A 20,834-nucleotide genomic window follows, 5' to 3' on the forward strand; every position below is an offset into this window, starting at 1 on the left:
AGGAAATATAACATGTTTATATTTGCCAACTTATAAAGTTACCTTCATTTGAGAATCACTCGAGGTGTCTGACAACGCATGTCCCTATTCCACTTATTAGTCTCCACATAGTAGTTCACGCCAGAGTCATTCGAAAAAATTGCAGTACAACCAAATGATGGGATGTGAGATGCCCGAACATATTTATAAATTTCATTATGCTATTATGAAAATATTAAAACAAATTTCTTTATACAGACAGCCTAAAGAGTCAGCCGATACGCACAGACGATTATTATAAAATCACCCTTGAGATTGATCGGGTATCTATGCACCAGATTTGTTTCGTGGGAAAGAAAGTCGAAGCAGCGGATAATCCACCGGTAATCCTCAAGCATCCATGGCCAGTTTTAGGCCTGTACTCCGCTTCGGAGGCCTCCTTCGAATGGGCGTAGCAGCGACCTGGACCGACAGTTGTTTACGATAAGTGACGCGGAATAGCCCAGCCTAAAAACGACGGACGGCCCGCCACCGGCAAGAAAAGCCAGCGAATCTCCTGACGAGATAGATATATTACTTAGCCGGAGCTTTCGTTCGCCCCTCGGCGCTTTTTCAGCCGTGGATTTGTGCGACCTATTACCATTCCGGAGCGAGGCATTCCCCGTTGCTCTTCTCCCGACCGTCGTTTGCCATCGTCGCCGCGCAGGCACGAATTGGTCCTCTTACCGTGCGACACCACGCCGACAGTTAACCCTTTGACTCTGGAAGCCTCTTTTTCCAGGCTACCGTCTTCCTGGCAGCCGCTGCAGTCGGACCAACGACGGAATAAACGCGCGGATCTCCCACTAGTGGCCCCGGCGAGGAAAACCCATCTTGTTTCGGGGATAGCTACTGCGAAACCCTCATTATCCGTACCAACACGTTGACTACCGTGTCATCCAGATATGGGTGACGCGTAAAATCCACAGGGGGGTCGCGTCACGCGAATGCGGGTGACGCTCATACTTTACCGTGTCACCGATGACATTAGCACATTACTGTCCGCCTCTTGCCTATGGCTGCATACAAGATACTGCATTATGCTGGTGGAATGTTTGATACGGGCACGACGAGTTAAAGCTGCAGTGAACTTATTTCTTTTCGAAGGAACGCTTTCTTAGGACACTTTTGATATTAGAATGGATTCGGCAGAAGATTGTCTCCTTACGAAGCTATTTTTCTGCTTTCTATCGCTTTAGAGTCTAGAAATTAAAGATATTTAAATAATATTTAATTTGAATAGAGATTAGTGGCAAATTTTCCGTGTATAATCACGTATAAACCTAACAGTATAGTTTCGATTGGGAGCACATGTGCACAAATCTTGACGTTCGTCGCGTACAACTCACAAAAGCGACACGTTCTTTTGTTTTCTATCACTTTAGAGTCTAGAAATTAAAGATATTTAAATAATTTTCAATTTGAATAAGGATTCATGGCAAATTATCGGTGTATTATCACGTATAAACCCAACAGTGGGCTGAGATTACACAAAACTGAGAATTTCAATTGCATATCCTTACATTAAGCACCGGAATATTATCAAAATCAAAAGCTTCCTCTACAATCTCAGGATCAGTATTATTTTGAACAATCTAATTAAATCTTTCTGCAGATTCTTTAAAACGATAGGCAAGCGTTATAGTACTCCCTCGTTTCGAGTCCAGGTGAACCGTTTCGTCGAGCGCAGGGCTCTAGAACGATCAGAAGCTTTTATCGCGCCCGTTTCCACGACATTGCGGAACTCGTAAAAAGGACACGCGCGTCCTGGCGCGTCAGGAGTTTTTTTTTTTATCGCTTGGGATACTCGAGTACGCCTGCGAATAGCGATTGCGCAGCAGAAACGTAAGTGGCTCCCGCTCGAAACTTTATTTGCTGTTTTTCTCGTGACGTCGATTGCCTGATCTGTTCCGCTGATCAATTTGCGATGCGTCGTTCCGATCCGGAACAACCGAGGCAAGGTTTTCCAAAATAGGAGGCGTGCCACGTGGGAGATCACGGGTTCACTTAATCGAAAGGAATGCAGGAAAACAAATTTTGATCGTAGAAATACAAGGATAACTGAGTCAATGATACAATTGAAGACTCAATTGTTTGAATACATTTCGTAATGATCGAGGTGCTAAACTATGTATTTTTGAAATACGTATTTCTAAGCACCCAAAACCTTGGTCTGATTAACTTCAATGCAGCTCAGAAAAGAATTATAGACGTTGCCCCTATTATCGATACCACTGGAAGCAGTCGTTATCGCTCGAGGATTCAATTATTCTTCGAGAAGCTCGCGCAATACTATCGCGAGATCAGTAATTCATACCCATCGAAACTCTGATCACTTAAAAATACCTAAGTAGATAACAAAACAGAGAGTTCGGTAGTTTCCTCGAAAACAATCTGCCAAGCTTGGAATCATCTGACCCCTTAAGGCAACCGCGACGTCTCGAGGATTCAATTACGCCGTGAAACGGGCGCCGATAGTTAAAGTGTTTCCTCCGATTGCTATGAAAACCAACCCGCGGAGCCGCAACAGTAACGCGACAATCGCGGATAAAATCCGTCAACGGGGTCTGGAGGATCGAAACCCCCGTTTCACCTTCCAATATCAGACCACTTGATCTCTGCTCTTTTCCCCCGAGTCGAGCTGGAACCCAACGAAGGGAAATGGGGCAAGACACCGTGGCGAAACGAAGGTTTCCAAGCCAGAGGGACAAAGGATGGGGTGAAGCAGGGGACAAAAGTGAGGGAAAGAAACGGCGGTGGACGGGGAGACGGTTTGTAATTCATATTAGACTCCCGGGGGACAAAGCAATCAAGCAGCTCTCGTGGCTTCGACTCGACCGGATTTCCGTGTCGAATTAAACTTACAGATCCGTACAAAGAGCCGTCCCCCCCCCCCCCTCCCACCGTCGCCCGTCGAGGAAAAGAGCCAGCGGAGCCCCCGAACGAAAGGAAAATATTGTATTTTTTATGAGCCACGCCAACCCGCCGTAGTCTGGCCAGATTCGTGGTAAACGCGAGGGGCGAGTGGGCGAAAAGGGACGGGGTGGGGTGTTGAACCGTGCATCAAAGAGAAGGAAAATATCGGGGGGGGGGGGGTTTGCTCCGGCAGGATCAAAGTTAAATGAATGCGTTCCGCGGGACACAAAGGATTTCCAAGGCACTTTATTACACCGAACCCGTGACTTTAGCGCGAGTGGTCCCCCTTTCGAGTTTCGGTTCTTTCGTTCCGACCTTGCTTGTTTCGCGCCAACCTTAATGGAAATGGAAATTCACGTTCATTAAATATTAATAACAATCACGGCTCGGAATAACTATTCATCCAATCAATTTGTTAAACAGAGGGCTATAGTTGAACCTCAATTTTTGGCGTACGTCAAACTTCCAATACTAAGTTCTTCGTCTATCGAAGAAAATGCACCCACCATAAACCGTTTATGATGACAGTGTTTTTTACTGAAAAATTAAACAAATTCATGATCGTTTGATTATTTAGTCTCCAATAGTCTAAATAATATTTAATCGTTTCAAAAATTCTCGAGAATATTTGTCTGGCGGTCAACGTGTTAAACAAACACATACCTTCTACTTTTCTTAACTTTTTCAGACCTAGCGTCCACAATTGAGAACACAAAATTAAAAAATGACTAACATTATCGTTCAGGTCGAATGTCCTTATTTGTGCACACGAAGGAAGATCAGTTTTCCTCGAAAACTACACTATCAGGGTTCTTTTTTTATTTTCTCCATACTAATGTTACTCCAAGTTAACTCTAAAAATTAAATTCATGTCCGCAAGTGTTAAAAATGTTCAGAAAATCATACTTGTTTATCCCGCAGAAACTTCTAAAGAAAAATAGATCCACTCCATTCCCCCTTGATGAACGATCCATGTATCGTATCAATCCCACGACTACCCGACGTAAATCGACACGACAAGTACTTCTAGTTAGGAACGTGATCATAATTTGCGAAACGTCGCCTTCATGGCCCGGTCAGCGAATCGACGCTCGATTTTCGCGGTTCTTCATGAATATTCCGCGAATGGAGCCTCCACGAACCTTTCGCCATTCAGACGTGGGCACGATGAAGATGTAATCTCGCCCTTTGGGTTGGTGCCTTGCGTGTGCCCAGTTATTAAATCGAAGTTCGGCAATCCGCGAGGAGTTAAGTAGATTTCGATGAACCAGCATTAGCTTGGACGCGCACGTCGTGTCCGAGTTTCCGACGGTTTTGCGAGGAACGCGGGGAATCACCGCCGCGTGAAAACCGTTTCCATCACGCACACGTTCCGCTCTTAATCTAACGTGAAACTCGAGCGACACGCGGTTAAGTTACGATCGCAGTGCACGACACGATCGGGTCATTCTCGTGGATTAGGTTCGCCTGTTTTGCGGCTGGCTGAGAATTATTTTACAGAATTGATTTATCAACTGTTACTCTCTTTATTTTCACCAGTGTCGAGACCCTCTTCACGATTCTTTTTTTATAGATAAAGTAATTGGTGCGAACTTTTGAAAGTTTATTGGTTTGTTTGTTTGTGGTGAAGTTATTTCGAAGTTACATTTAGTATTCTATATACATATTAACTGAAATGTTTGGTTATTTTTGTGAATTTTTAATTTTGAGAATTGAAGAAAAAGGATTTAAAATTCTCGCAGGAATTGTGTAGTTAATGAATATATTAAAAAAGTATTTTGACTAAATTTGAGGTACTACATTACGTACTGCTCACGTGAAAAATTATTTCATCTATGAAATTTAACTTGCTATCATAAGTAATGTCCTCAAGTATGTACCATTTCCTTAACATAATCTCCTCTAGAAGTACTTCAAATCAGTGGAAATCAATAATCAGTGGGGAGCCACATTCGGAAATAATTTAGTCGCTTAAAATGGATCGTACAATGCTTCGATTTACTTAGGAGAATTGGCAGCAGTTCGCAGTTGCGAACTAAGTTGTTGAACTAATTGCGCAATCGAGTTCGATGATCGATCGCCTCCTAGTAATTTATGCTCGGAAAATTCACTCGCTGTATGGGACATTTCTCACTGTTTCTCTAATTACTGACCCATCAAGTTCAATTTATTTGCTATGTTTTTGTTTGATTAAACATTTCACGCGATTAGATAAATTATAAAACTAACGATTAGATAAAAGATAAAATTAACGCAATAGTAAACAATGTATTGACTCACAATCTTTGAAGAAATGTTTATATCATTAGCAATGGTATCGATTTGGCCAGGTCTAGACTTCTGTCATATCCTCAATGAATTTATTCCCCTTATCACCTGTTCGAGAACTTGATGAAATGCAACGATTTGTAATTTAAATCCTTGCCCGATATTTTATTCGAACTCGAAGCCCAGAGGTAGTCTGATAATAAAATACGTAAGCAAACTTCAAGAAAGACAGCCACCGTTCGAGGCTCGGTCGTCTCATTGCGGAACTTCAATGAACAATTGCTGTTCGTGGTTTTTGAAACAGTAATAAGTACTTCCCTCCGTCTTCCAATGTATCTCAACACTGAATCGTAACTTCTTTGTAAAAGGAGGTTGCGGAGTCGTAATGAGTTCATCTTGTTAGGAAGTCTGTCGTCTGTTCACCGAAGCCTTATTCACCGTCGTGCTTTCCATAATTCATATAATTGTCAGTATCCGTCGTTTTCCAGGAAATAACCGTCTAATGCTTCACCATCAACGTAGACGAATCCTTCGTAAAATTTTCAACCGCGAAGCTTCGTTTCGTCCAACGATGGGATAATCTTGTTCGAATAATGGACGGACAAAGATAGCTTGACAGCGATTTACAATGTGAAACATAACTGTATTGAAAATTCAAATTGAAATTTCTGTTGGAGAAGTCTACCTCGGACGTTGTTCGTTATTTATTTATTATTTGAAATGTACATCCACAAAGCATTGGGGAAATATCAGTATTGCCTTCCAAATATAGTTTAAATATTTGGCAATCAAATACGTTTATGAATGCCGACGAGTGAAGATTATTAGTTCGCACGGGGATGAATCATTGCATTTAATTTATTATATAATTGAACAGTGACTTGATTATTACTAAGTTACTAATTTAATATTCACTGTTGCATTCATATCCCATTATCGATATTTAACAATATTCAGTTATACACTTTTCTTCGGGAGCCGAAAACAATTCGGAGAGGGTTAATAAAAAATAGCATCCTTATATTTATAGTTTAATCACACAAACGCTACAACGAGTTCTTTCCTCTCTCCTTTGTGATAAAATAATCTTCACCGCAGCGATGGCGTATACCCCGAGAAGATTATCGGTTTCACTTAATTTGAAAGCGATGTGCCCTAATTAAAAGAAAAAGAAGAACGCGGAGAACTTGGAGTTAACCGCTGGTTAATAACCAGCTATCAGTTAAGGATTCTCCCCCAGCGCGAAGAGTTAATTTGCTTACACTTTCCCGCCTATCTTTGCGCGAATTTAAACCGAGAGCGGCCAGTTCGACTGCGACAGAAGCGTGAAACAAGAGCAAATTGTGTCGCAGCCTCCAGTTAGTTAGCATATCAATAACGTGACCGAGGTTCGATAACCAGCGCCGTTCGCCCCTCGAAAACACGTTGTCTTACTATCTGTATGCCTCGAACACGCCACGCCGAATGCCGCACTCCAATTTACCTGAATGTAAATTCGAAGTTTGACCGCCGGCTGCTTTCGGGACCGAACGCAAATTGGACGACGAGGTGGCAAATCGTGTCGAAGTTCGACGCCCGATCGTCACTCTTCACCGACACGTGAACGTTCCTGAATAATTAATTCGATAATTTTTTAAACTTAAACGTAATTCTATGTGTTCCTTCAGGATTGGAATTGGAGTGTCTTCTATCGAGTTTCGTGAGTTCGCTTCAGAAGTATACTTAATTGACTAATCCTCCTGTTACGAGCCTTTATTTATATATTTAATGGCTTTAATGGCATTTCGAACTAATTTTTGAATGATCTTCGTTACACGAATTTATTCGTTTGTTGAAAGCTGTGGCAAACAATAATATGTTTAACATTCTTTACTGCAGTTGTTATAATGGAATGGAAACACATGCAGGGATGAATAAATAGGAAAGTCCAAGTATTGTACTCATCTTCAAACCCCTGAAGTGCAGGTTAAGTCCAATAAAGTTCCCTTTTACATTATATTATAGTCTACATTAGAAAGGTTTCTGTTAGAAAGATTTTTCATTTTCATTTGTCCATAAATCGTTCTTATTAGTCAGTACCATTCTCATAATAACAGCAATCACAACAGTATCTGCTCCAAAAATACTCAACCCACAATTAACTCAAGAGCATAGCAAATGTATCAGTACCTAGCAGTGCACATAAAAATAGAATATTCATTACATAAACCATCTGCAGTTTAAATCTTTTGATTTCAGTACATCTGTCAATGTTTACATCAAAATCAATTACTCGTCGAAAAGGTGAAGGAACAGTCACACCAAAAATTCTACAAAGAACACGTTACTCAATCGCTCATCACCAATGTGTTAGAAAATGAACATCTAAAGTCTCCTTTAAAGAATTCTTTATGTTCGCGAGCATAACCCATCGCTGGTTCGCGGAAGCGCATTCCGTCGCGGCGAACGGTCGGAGCCGAAGTGATCGCGGCTGCGGACCAGCGTCTGCTCGAAGATTGTTCGTCGCTGTTCGGCTTTGCTCGGTTGTACACGAATCGGGGCGCCGTGGAAGCGAAGTCGTTCGACTGGAGTCGCGCGAGCGGCCGCAGTCACTCGTGGAATCCTGAGTCGTGTCAGTGCTCCGGCGGACGCGATCGCGCGCGCGAGTGTGTCGTTCAGTAGCGTGGCTTTTAATCGCTGAGAAACAACGCGTGCTTCCGGTGCGGTGAATACTCCAATCGCGGTGCACCGACGAAGAAGCTGATCCACGGAATTCGAAAAATTCCGAGAATCGGTTCTCGGTTCGACGACACGCGGAGATCTCCCAGAAATCGAACCGTCTCGATCTTCGAGCTCCTTCGATTTCGGAGCGACTGACGACGATCCGGGCATTCCTCGAGTTTTCCAAGCACCGACGTCGCTGTCTGCGGTGCGGCGTTCTGCTAGAAATTCGGGCTGCTACCTGCGAGAAAATAATCAACGGCCTTGCACCTGGCACTCTTCGACCTTGACAGGTTTTACTGCCGAATTTCGCGTCGAGTAACCATCGGTCCATCGAGCGATTCACGACCAACCCAGGGGATCTAAAATCTCCGACTCTCGTTTCAAGTGGTTAATCCCTATCGTCTTCCGCTATCCATCGGGCGCTCGATCATTCGGAACACTGCGCTCTCTTGAAACCTCCACGTGTTCGCTGGCTGGGGAATCCCTGTCGTCGCTGGCGAGCCTGAGATCGACTTCCACGCTGGTGCATTCAGAGAGCTGCTACAGAGATCCAACTGCATGCAGCGCTTGGCGGGTCCTCGATGTGCGTTCGGTGAACGAGTTACTCGCGCTGCGTTGACAAAAAGCTCGCTCGACGGAGCCGCGATGCGTAGCTGAGGGTCCGTGAAAATCGTGGAAATATTCGAGAGAGCCCTCGTATCTCGGGTGTGCGTGCTGTGAGAGTGTCGACGTTTCGATAACTGTGCTACGCGGAGTGAAAACGCGCCGGTGGATGGTATTATAATTGGCAGTGGTGGAGGCTGATGCAGTCGGTGCGTTTAATTAAAGTCCTCGTCTGATACGGAGCGTCGCGAAGACCTCGAAGACCTGCGATGGGAGGAATCAGCGGATAGAAGAGCGACGCGATATTTGGTTACGTCAAGGTACGAGAGTTTTATTAATCGATTTAACCGAGCACCTGTCTCGTTTTTTTCCGAGCTCGATGCGTCGTTAATGAGTTCGACTCGCGGCATTGTGCCCAGAGACGGCCTGGGTGTCATTGCGACGATTCCGGCGCGGAAATTGAAAATGCGGGGATACATGTGTCTTTCGAGGCAAAGGAATCGTTGAATTGGAAATCGATCGATCCTTTTCCTGTCTTCGGAGTTTTTCATCTGTTTCCTAGGGTGGCGGGTGAAAATGTGATTTTTTAGGGGGAAATGGCGAATTTTTAGGGTAATTTGAAGTTTGAGTAGGTTACCGCAAAGGTTGCATAGAGTTAGTATTTTTTAAGGATAGTTGTACATTTGTGCTCCAAAACGGAGATGGGAGGAAACTTGTCTAAATATCGAAATGATGAATAAAAAGTACACATTTTTTGATCTGTTATGCCTCGAGTAAATATTGGAGTTTAAATTATGTGTGAAAATTGTTTTCACTTTATTTAGCATCTATTATTTATATAAAATTTTGTCCACCTCTGCTCCAAAAATGATGACACAACTTGGATATTTTTTTTGTTAATGAAGTATTCCTAGTATTAATCAGTGTTCGACTCAAATTTTTAAACAAATTGAATCAGTTTGTATAAATCGTTTATATTGTAACAATTTTAAAATGATACCACTAGTTTTGCTGACGTCCTTATCGTATCATCTAAAGATATGCATCTTTTTTTATTTTATTTATAAGAGTTCTCTCTCAGGGCTCTCTCGAATATTTCCGCGATTTTCACGGACCCTCAGCCACGCATTGTGGCTTAGTCGAGCGAGCTTTTTGTCAACGCAGCGCGAGTAACCTGTTCACTGAACGCACATCGACTGTTATCAAAAGCCAAAGTGTCGATCAAAGAAATAAACCATACATAAAATTGTATTTCTTTGTACCTTTTGTTCATATCACTGCTCTTATCTTCAAGTTAGCAATGGTGTATATCTCTAAATGATACAGAAATGAATTACTTTTAATGAAATTAGAGCCTTCAAACACGTCATCATAATTTTTCTAAACGTGCCACCAATATTACTCACATCGGAAGAGATTCTTTTATCACTTTGTTGAAGTATATGCGGTTGATAGCACTGCTGATTTGAGATAGTGTTAGGCGCTAGTATTATTAAAAAGTACTTTCTTATATTTTCCTGGTAGGACGTCAATCTTCACTAATTAAACTAGACTTTCCTTATCGGGGAGAAAAGATTTTAGTTTTAAAAATTTATCGCGTCGTAACGTTAGTACTCATGACATTTCAACACCGAACTGATAAGGTACCTTGAGAATGACAGTGCTATCTCTGGAATAATTGATTATTCTAATAGTTATCCTCCATTCGACGTTCTGTATCTACTTTACCTTGACCCTTGTTATTTTTAATAAAACATTGTGAAGCTCTAGTGTGCAGTGTTGACAAATTATTTTTCCACTTTTAACATTACGTTGATATTCGCTAATTTAGCAAACCTTAGTATTTATATTAAATGAAAGGAATTATGCATACCTTTTCGAATGAGTCAATACATATTAGACACAGAGCTATTAGAGAATCGATGAATGATTTCGAAAGCAGCTTCAATTTTCCCAAATAGTGATCTCAGAGGTTTGGAATTCCAGTTCGCATAGGATTCTAAGCGGAGTATGTACTTCTAGATAAAGAATACCCTTGAGTCATTCGAGAGGAATCAGCCTGTTCTTTCATAAACTGCGTTTTTTTGTTTGCAATGTTGTTAAAAATAATGGATATATAATTCTTGATTATAAAAGGATTATAACAGAATCAAACTCCCGAATCCGTATGTGAACATACGCTTGTATCGATAGCGCTCTTTCAGAGCGTAGTCACTCCAAAATCTTAAGGCGACCCAATTGTGTTCAATTATTTCACTGTTATTTGGTTTTGGAGTAAAAGGAATATTGTTGGCGTTTGCAGTCTATATTAAGCTGTGACTTGTAATTTCAGAGCGTCGGTTGTTCCGAAATCTTAAAACGATCCAGTTATGTTCGATTATGTAAAAAGATTTTAGTAGCGTTATATGCAATTAATTATATTAGAATACATATATCTGTAACTGTCATTTAGTTTTGGAGTAAAGGAATGTTTTTGACGTTTGCAGTTATATTAACTTGTGAATAGTAATTTTTCATATTTTCGGCACATGCTGGTCTCGCAATTTCACGTATAAAATAACGGCGTGGCAACCAGTTCTAAAAGAGCGTGATCACCGAATCTGAATACCATCCCAGGGACAATCTCTTCAGCTCTGCAGTACATATATCCCCGTTGGGCGGAGAGTAGGGTACCGGTTGGTGATGTCGACGAACTCGAAGAAGGTTAACCAAGGCCGTTTGGGTCTATTTATAGCGAGCCAGTAACGAGGTAGACATTTGCCAGGAATCGTATTTTCGTAGATCCTCGAAGAATGCTCGCGAGGGAGGCCTCGATAGCCTCGGGAGTCCTGAATTATTTTAACCGCGTCTCCGCCGAGCGTGCGCCACCTCGGTGGCTGCGAGACGTCGGTTTATCGCTGCCACGGCTTTGTTATCACGGCTACGGTACGCGTAATAGTTCCAGGAAATCGTTACGTTCGCGAGTTATAACGTTGCGGTCAATAAGTCGAATCGAAGTTTATCGAAGTGCATGTTTACGGAGATGTTTACGTCTGGGTTAAGCTTCTGCAAGGATAACGTGATTTTAGAGTCACGTTCCCATTGTGTGTACTTTCTTCGATTTAACACTGAATCTACCATGCATGATCAAATGATTGTTTCAAAGCTTTTGCGTAGATTTTCATATGTATGATGTATAAATATTCGAATTATTATTAGTATCATTCAATGTGATATCACGTGAAATATTTTTGCATTCGATTGAAAAATGTGTCATTGAGACCAGTCATTACGTTAATAATCGGTTTTCAAAGAATTGGAAAGTATGTCGTTTGAATTTTGTTGTAGCATTTATTTTTGTAGAATCTCAGATTTTGTGAATTTTCTCTAGATTTATTTTCTTTGACACCTGCCCTTCGAAATTCATTTTTTGAGTCTCATAATCTAAAGCCACGATTGTTTCCGGTTCCTCTAGACTATTAGAATGTCATTCTAAATAATATCATTAACTATATTGGAATAAATATATCTGTAATCTTCTTATCATTTGAATTCAGTAAATGTACTGTAGAGAGAAAGAAAAATCAATCGTGACAGGTGTCGCCAGTTGCATTGGGTCAAACGTTAAGCAATTTTTCCCGCATGAATCTGTCGTATATCTGCTCAGACAGGACCTGGTTTTACCAGTTCCTGAAATCACCCAGTACAGCCGAGTAAAATTGCGTTCTCCGTGGAGTGTTTTGCATACACGCCTTCAGTCTCTATGGTTTCCCGCGGAATATCCTCTTCCACTTCGATATTTGACACTTTTAACAAACCTTCGTGGATTCCTTTCGCGGGGCGGGACCGCGACGCGTAATTCGAGAACCAAACCGGTTCGTTCTTATGAAATTTCTCGATGCCGTAAGCCCTTAGCATTCCTGAGTGAAACGTGTAACGTCGCTTTTCATTGAATCTCCCCGCGAGTAAACTGTTCCCTCGCTGGCTCGAAATCAAGCTCGATTTACATGGAAAACTGGTACGTCGTGAGAAACTAGTATTTCGTTTCGATGCTTTGCCATTTCTATAAATGTTTTCCCAAGGGGGTACTTTAGGTTTTTTTTTTCTTTTTAGTAGCAAGAAGTCATCCTCTCATATTTTTATTTCGTAGCACCTATGTTTTATTGAAAAGCAAACGCTTGGAGTTGTTAGTGCGAGTCAGGCATAGAATATACATACAATAGTATTGTAAAATAACAGAATATGATCTTCAAAAATAATGAAATATATTTCTTAAGAGTATTTCAAAACACAAATATAAATATTATGTTACTTGAGCATATAATATTTTAAAGCAACATAAAATTACAAATTTCATGATAACACAGTATATGGTATTATAGAATAATCTGTATATGTATATGAGAATGAAGCCCTGAAAGGATATTTCCACCCGTGCAAGGAGTAAACAAAGAGCTAAAACGAGAATCGATGAGGGATGAAAAGAGATACGCGAAATCGGTGGATCGTAAATTGTCTAACGCCCGTTTCTAAAGTAGACCTCGGCGGAGGAAAGGGAGGGCGAAAGAAAAGAAAAAAAGGGGGAAGAATAGCGGAAAACGTCGCGTTAAATGGTATCCCCAGCAAAGCTCGAGACCGCCGCATGCGCATATTCCATGCACGTACAAATTCACGAACAAGATAGCCCTGTAGATCCAGACGGGCGAGATGTAGCGGGGGTGGGTATGATACGAGGGTGCTCTACATTATGCAACGGGTCTTTTAAAACTGTATACATTGAAAAAGTTCCAGACACGGTGAGCCAGTCCGAAAATTTAAATTGCGCCCTCGTGCAACGTTGCGTGCAACTTTATGCTCCCTCCGGCCTTCTTTTTCCGTTTCTTTCGAGTGCTCGTCTTTTCTCCACCCCCTCCTCTCTTCTCTTTGTCTCTGGTGAGGCCTGTCCTTTTCCCGCGTTTTCACCAACCCTGTAGCCACTTTTCCACCATCCCGATCCTTCTCGTGGCTCTCGTTTCTTCTCTTGTTTGTTTATAGTTTCTTGTTCTCGTTGTTTCGCGTTCCACTCTTTCGGCTCGCGTGTTTCTCCACGGATAGTCGAAATTTAAGGAATTACTCGACCTTTTTTTTAGGCTGGGAAATATTGCTCGGATGGGAGAGTTATTCTAGCGATTTACTGGGTTTATCTGCGGCGAGCATAAATGATGTTTACTTAAATTAAACGCTTTTTCATGAAGCGCAGCTGGTTTATTTATTTGATGAACGTCTCAACTCTTAATTTAGATCCTCTTTATTTAGAGTCAGTGTAAATTTTAAATACTTAAAAATTTCACAGTTTCATCTACTGCAATAGTTTATTTTAGAACATTGGAGACTGCCCCGACATCGACATTGATTATCTTCATACGATTCGCGGACTAGCATAATCCAGCGAAGTCTACGGTGACATTCACCGAGTTATCGATGTAAACCGATAGCTTTGAACTTTCTTTCACTGACATTTCATGCTAATTGTGATGATGCAGACCCCGTACGATACTAAAAGTGAAAGGTGCTTCGATTGTGCCCGAATCGAAACGGAATCTGAAATGTGAAAGGTCTGGCACACAGTCTGCGCCTGAAATAACACATCCTTGCTCCGCTACGAATATTTCTCGCATACTTAGCGATTCTACCGCTGATTCACACTTGTTTGTATCTCCGCTTTGCGTAACTTTGAAATAATGTTGCCGGCTGCAAGAATTTTTTTCGGTCGTTTTCAGTTACATTAAACAGTTTGAGAAAATAGCTTCCACGCGTAAAGAGTGAAAACTCCGTAATTTCACGTTTAGCTTAGAAAGTCGATGACAATTTCCAAGCAGAGCGTTACGATACTGACGTGGACAAATTAATGATTCCTTTTCTGTTTGTTCTCTATTCGTGTGTTGGATTTTTTAGACAAGTAACACACAATAACATTTCGAATATAAATAGTCACAAATATAGTAATTTACGATCGAACGTAGGGCAATGAGTCACGTTCGAAGTTAACTTTTCTCCATGCTTGTTTTTCATCGAGACGCGTGATGGATTTGTTGCCACTTTTCAAATGAAATTTACTTTCACAATATTTTAACAACAATTCAATTTACATCCTGCGGTGTAGCGCGCAACATTTTCCCAATCAAAATTCGATTCTTTTTTAATTCGCGAGCGCAATATCCAGCGGGCACATGTAGCACATTTAAATGAATTTCCATTTTCCAACGGGAAACGCCAGGTAGGAAAAAGTGATTATTATATTTCGAGCCCCTTTTAACGCATTAATACACGCCGTCCTAAAAATGTTGAGCGATGAAGTGTAAAATAATATTTTTTGCTGATCGGAAACTGTTTTATTTAGTAATGAGTTACTGCCCTGCGTACAATGGAATCATTTCTATAAAGATTACGTAAAACTTTCTCGCACAGTCTATAAAATTTGATTCAAATGCCACGCTTTCCCGAATCGCATAAAAACAGATCCAAGGGGTGGGTCCATAATTCGGTCATTTATAATCTCCAGCAGTAAGAAGATGAGACGGAACTTCTTATTTTCAAGGTACTTATAGAAGCAGTCGCATAATGATATCACGATTACTATCAAACCGAGCGCAACCTGCTTTAAAATCGCGTGCGAAATTCTCTTTCATTAACTTTTCTCGAGTAATTTAGCTCGGTCGCGGTTTTATTCGATTTCCTCTTTCTGGCTACCTTCCCTCGGTCTCCTTTACATCTTTCGCCGTGCATTATGCAGTCAACTTCGATAGTTGCAATCAAAGGGGGGCCAAGATACGGGACACTGACTCGTATCGCGAAAAGCATCGGAGAGGAGAACGTCTTGAGCGTGATAAATATTTGCAACGTCTTGAACGTTGCCGTGGGGGTCCATTCGACTAGTTCTTCCAGAATTCGAAGGAAAATTGTGAAATGGTCATTTCTAGAAGTTTCTAATTTTGTCTCCGAGACAGAACACTTTTCGATGCAGTGCTGAAACATTGGATGCTGCCAGTCGGTCGCGTTGAAATAAAATTGTAGGAGTGCAAGGGGTTAAAAGTTGCTGGAGTTTATCAGCGCGTATCGATGGACTTCATTCGTGACACGATGACACATGACACAATGATTACCGTATTAAGTACATGGAACTGGGTTGAGGGGTCGATGTCGTGTATGCTCGAGTTGTCCAGTATTAACAGGAAGTTGGTAATAGTATTTCTCTACAGCCTTAAACGCTTAAAGATATTTTAATGTTTATCATAGTAGGTACATTAGGTATGCAATGTAATATTCTTCGACTCTTGGTATTGGATCTGGGACGAAACACCGTAATAACGTTTGATGCTTCTTATTACCAACATAATTAAATTCTTATCAGGTTAGGCATGCTAGGTACACAATGTGAGTCGTTGGTAGAGGTTCTGAGAAGATACACCGTAATCATTTTTTATGTTCGTTGTTACCAACTAATTAAACCTTCATTACGTTAGCTAAACTATGCAACGTAGTGAATCTAGGATACGTTAGTGTAATCATTTTTGATACCCTTTAATAGCAGCCAATTAAATCTTTATTGTGTCAGACACGGTACATATGCAGCAGAATATTCTTGAGCTATTGCCAGTTCACGCAACACGAAACGCCGTAATTTTCGATGCCCCTTATTAGCATATAATTAAACCTCTGTTAGACGCGGTAGGCAATGTTATTCAGAAGTGGCGCATCTGAGACGAAACGCTCTGTTAAGTTTTTATGTCTCCTATCACCGATTGAATCTTTATTACGACCCTAAGGGGCTGTAGCATGCGAATATGCAGCTACAGTACGGGCTTAGCGATTCCGAGGTACCCGAGCTGTACGCATGTAACGAGCCAACAGACATGTAAAGCATTGTAATGCGAGAATTTAAGGATGATGTAAAACAATTTAAATGCGATATGGAGCAAGAACACGTGCGTGGAAATCTGGTGAATTATAAGAAGCAAGGCTGGACCAATAGGTACGGTAATCAATGTCAAACAGTTTACATAGCTTTATAAAATAAATAAACAATCTTAAGTACATTAAACAGGCTAAATATAGTAGAGAATCTAGAAACAATATAAAAATTTTCGATACTCTTCATCATCAACCAAATGAATCTTAAATATGTTGGATATGCATTGAAGTGTTCTTGAGCTGTTGCCAGAGCATCGTAATTATTTTTTAAAAATTATATTTTGTAATAGGATATGACTCCTGTTTCTACATCCTGTAACGAAAGTGTAAAGGGTTAATACTCTTTATTACAACTCAATTAAATCTCTATGATATTAAAACCGTTAGAAATATTCTGCAAATATTCTTCAGGTCTACTGCATCTCGACCAGAACACCCCCAGTAATTTTTAAAGCCCCTTAAATCAATAGATTAAGTCCCTATCATACAAGACGCGTTAGTTACGCACCGTGGCGTCGTTGAGCTGTTGGAAGTAGATCCGCGAACGTGGCTACACGTCTTGGGCGCGCATATAAAGACGCGACACGCGAGTCGCAGGCATCCCGACGCCAAGTCCGAGGTCACGTAGCGGCGGTCGATTTCACCGCGAGCGTTACCTAATGCAACTCCGCTGCAGAACAGATTGATACACGGTTGCATCGCTGCACGGACGACTCGCGTGACGTACGACTTGAATGATTCGCCGTGAGGTGAATTGCCATTCATGCCGCGCCACGAGCTACGCCCGCGATATCTCCGAGATACGAACGTGGCTCGTAAATAGATAGCCTCCTTACCACCTTGACCATATGGAACCGAGATTTTGCCTTCTCCTCGGGGAGGAATGCCCACGCTTCGTGGCTTTCGGCGTCGCAAATGGCATTCCTAGTACGGAGATCAAAAAACTTTTGGATGGATTGGGGTGAACTCTTTGGAACGGGGACAGTATATCGAGATTTGAAATGAGGGAAAAATATAGAGAAAGAGCTCAAGAAGTTTGGTGGTCTGGGCAAAAGGTAGTCGTAGTAAATTTAACAGAGTTTTTGGCAAAAACTATATCCTCTGAGTTAGAGATTTGTTTAAAGAAGAATTGGTAGCCTCGATGTCTTTCAATTCTACTGGATAATTTTAGATTTATATTAAATACTTCCAACCACAGATGCCTACATGCATACACACCAATGATTCTCTATCTCGATTTCCACCGCAATAGAACACGCCAATATTGCATAGAAGGCAATGAACAAAACAAGCCAGCTGATCATTGTTCAACCCAACAAGTGCACTCGGTCGCACCGACGATTCCCAGCATGTTACATTAAACTGGATGTAATAACGTACACAGTCAAAGAGATGAATTATCATATTCATCTTCCAATAATCGCGGTTGCTTTAACCCAGTAGCTCCCAATTTTGATTGTTTTAGGTTGGAATGGCTTGTGAATGACTGGTATATGTTATGAAATATAAGGTTCCTTGGTTAGGATCGTAGCTGAGCAACTTTGAAATCAAACAGTCAATAATATTCGTGTTTAGAGAAAGTCGTCTTTGTTAGTTTTATATATAATATAAGTATTTAATGAAACCTTTATATTAATAAAGCGAGACTGCTCTAAGAAGAAATGTTTTTCTGAATTTTCTATACCAATTTTCGAATTTCAAGTTCCATTGACGAAAGATTTGTTTCGTATTCGAGGAGACAATAGGAGAATTGCGTGCGTTCTTCATCGCAGTTGTCATCATAAATTATACATGAAGAAGATAAGTCATCTAAGTGCCTTGCCAGATGATAGACACGAGTGACATAGGAGACTGACTCATGCACGCCACGAAATACAAATTGATATTTTGCCAGTACCTGCCATGACCCGAGACAGAGTGAAGTATATCGATTCGCAGGTCGGTCGAGACCAGGCTCCTGCGTTTTGAAGAACAAGACAACCATATCCTTCTATTTCCTTATACATATTTTTATTTGTTTCTTAAACAAACACGATACACAGTTGCCAAAAATGCCACGGACCTTTATGCAAACATGTATTTTTATCCAAATATTCCTTGCGTTGGACGCCCGTAAGCGTTCAATTCACATGGTTATTAAATCTCTAAATTTCTCGTATTATCTATAAACTAATTAACACGTTGGTCGCCACGTCACCTAGAAATGAGAGGACTTTTCGTTGAAGGAGTACAAAAATGAATTCCAAAGGCGAGACAATAATGAAAATAAATCTAGACAAGATTCGTGAATTTGACGACGTTAAAAAAATTCTACACTACAACAAATGCTAAATTATCTAACCTTCGATAATCTTCATAGTTTTAACTTTACAACAATTTTCACGAGTTTTAACTGGCCAGAAATTGGCCAGTCCTCCGCCATCCACCTACCTGGAAAAGGCGTTGCGGTCCACGAATTGGGAGCCCCTGCTTTAACCAGGAGTTTAGTCATACGCGTGTCGAGGCTATCGTCGGAAATCGACATTCGGAAATAACCAAGCACCCTACCTTTCCAACTTTTCCAATCATACCTAGGCCGAAGTTGCTGCAAGGCGGGGCGAAGGCGGAGAGAGGAGCGTAATGAAAGTTCACCGGGGAGAACTTCCGTCGAGGAACTTTCCCCGTGGCTGATCCCGCGACCGGTCCGTTTGCACGTCTTCCCTGACGAGGTCCCGTTGACCCTGGAACAATACCTGGAACCGTTTGATTTATTTCGCTCCCCTGATTAACGCCCCGCCGGAAATATATTTTGCTGTCGGGAACAGCGGGCACGGCGGGATTTTTCCACTCGAGCTATGAATAATCAGGAAACTGTTTTCGCGAATACTACGCGCGTGTCATCTCGCTTCGAGGCTCGCCACTCTGATTGCAGCCGCCGGAGAGTGGGACGCGAGGTGATAGTTCCTGCTTCAGGTAGTTCGGAATGGAATGGAAAACGTGGAGCGAAATTTGTGAAACTGATGTATGCAGTTTGGGAGTTCTCGAAGTTTTTAGTAATTTTCATTGGGGATGTGTTGGATTCTTCGAACTTTAAATTTTCTGAAGGGAAAATATCTTTCTTCGTATTTGGTGTATGTATAAGTTCTGAAAGTTCCTTGCAATGGATTACTTTATTTTAACACATTGCTGGTCGGTCACTCGTGTTTACACTTGCTTTATTTATTTCAATTTATGAAACCCAAGACGATATACAAAAATTTTATTTTTACATAAGAGTATGTAATTATTTCATTTGAATTCGAGTTTATTTAGATTGTCTTAATTTCGCATTCAATTGCGAAATAATAGCCGGTGACACGAAGTCGCTCTTGTGTAAAATTGTCGGTGAACAATGTGTTAACTAGACGAAATCTACCGAAAAGTCTGAATTTAAATTATCGCCTTGCAGGAATGAATTTCGTTCTTTAACCGTCGTCCCATCGTTCTGGAAACGATTGTAACCCTTTAGCGCGATAATGAACGCGAAGGAATCGTCCATTGTACGTTAATGCGCGGGCCACTCGCAATAAATCTCGGCAGAGAGAGGGCTCGTTCCGTAGAGTTCACGCAACCGTTAATTTTCCGTGTGCTTCTCGCGATGATAGGAACGAAATCCGCAAAGACGGGACAAAAAGAAACAAACGGCAAAGATACGGGCGAACAAAAGGTTCCCTGGGTAAATCCAACGTTTTCGTTGCCCTCGGACCACCGCGGTGGCGGTTCGCTGAAAAACTTTTTGCTCGACTCGTCACTATGATTTATCGACGTAGTGACAGAAGCACGCGCAGCTGGATCGATTCCGGGCTGCGGAATCGTTTTCACGGTACTCGAAGAAGCTGTTGGAAGACAACCACTCCGAATGTTGACACTTTTGTCTTTAGTGCGGGCGATGCTGGCTCCTCCATTCCCGACGGCTCTTATAAAACTTTCGCGAAGGGCGGTCTTTGACGATATCACGTTGAATACGTTTTGGCTTCTGCTTATGAGAACTGTCAGGGTCAGAAGCACAGCCTTTGATTCGTGGATTCGATATAAATAGAGTGTACGGGGTGTTTTAATCGAAACAAAAATGAGATGAACCGGAACGAAGTGTATTATTCTAATTCAGAATTTATTTACGTGCTCTGATATTTTGTTAACACGTTGACTCCCAGACAAGTATTCTTGAGAATTTCTGCTAAGATTAAATATTATTCATTAGAGACTACTTAATCAAACATTTATTGTGGTATTTATTTTTGTAACTTCATCAAAATTCATAAATTTCATTTAAATTCATTTCCTTTCATGCTTAACATTTAGAATTAATTTTTTTAGTTCTTCACTGAATGTGGCGAAAACATGGCTTTACTCCAAAACTTTATCAAAATGAGTTAATA

At 41.2% G+C, this 20,834-nt stretch overlaps 1 protein-coding gene across 2 annotated transcripts in view; it reads left to right on the forward strand.

Moving 5' to 3' along the window:
• LOC128889207 (mannosyl-oligosaccharide 1,2-alpha-mannosidase IA) overlaps positions 1-20,834 on the forward strand; it is a 546,492-nt gene that overhangs the window by 381,492 nt on the left and 144,166 nt on the right. The window contains exon 1 of one of the 2 annotated variants that reach the window (XM_054146640.1): positions 8,463-8,828. The exons of the other annotated variant lie outside the window; for it this stretch is intronic. The gene's annotated coding sequence lies outside the window, so the exon portion shown is untranslated. Of the gene's footprint in view, positions 1-8,462; positions 8,829-20,834 lie in introns of those variants that run through there. 2 annotated transcript variants of the gene reach the window in all.

This window comes from Hylaeus anthracinus, unplaced genomic scaffold (genome assembly GCF_026225885.1).
Source record: "Hylaeus anthracinus isolate JK02 unplaced genomic scaffold, UHH_iyHylAnth1.0_haploid 11997, whole genome shotgun sequence".
Lineage (NCBI taxonomy): Eukaryota > Metazoa > Arthropoda > Insecta > Hymenoptera > Colletidae > Hylaeus > Hylaeus anthracinus.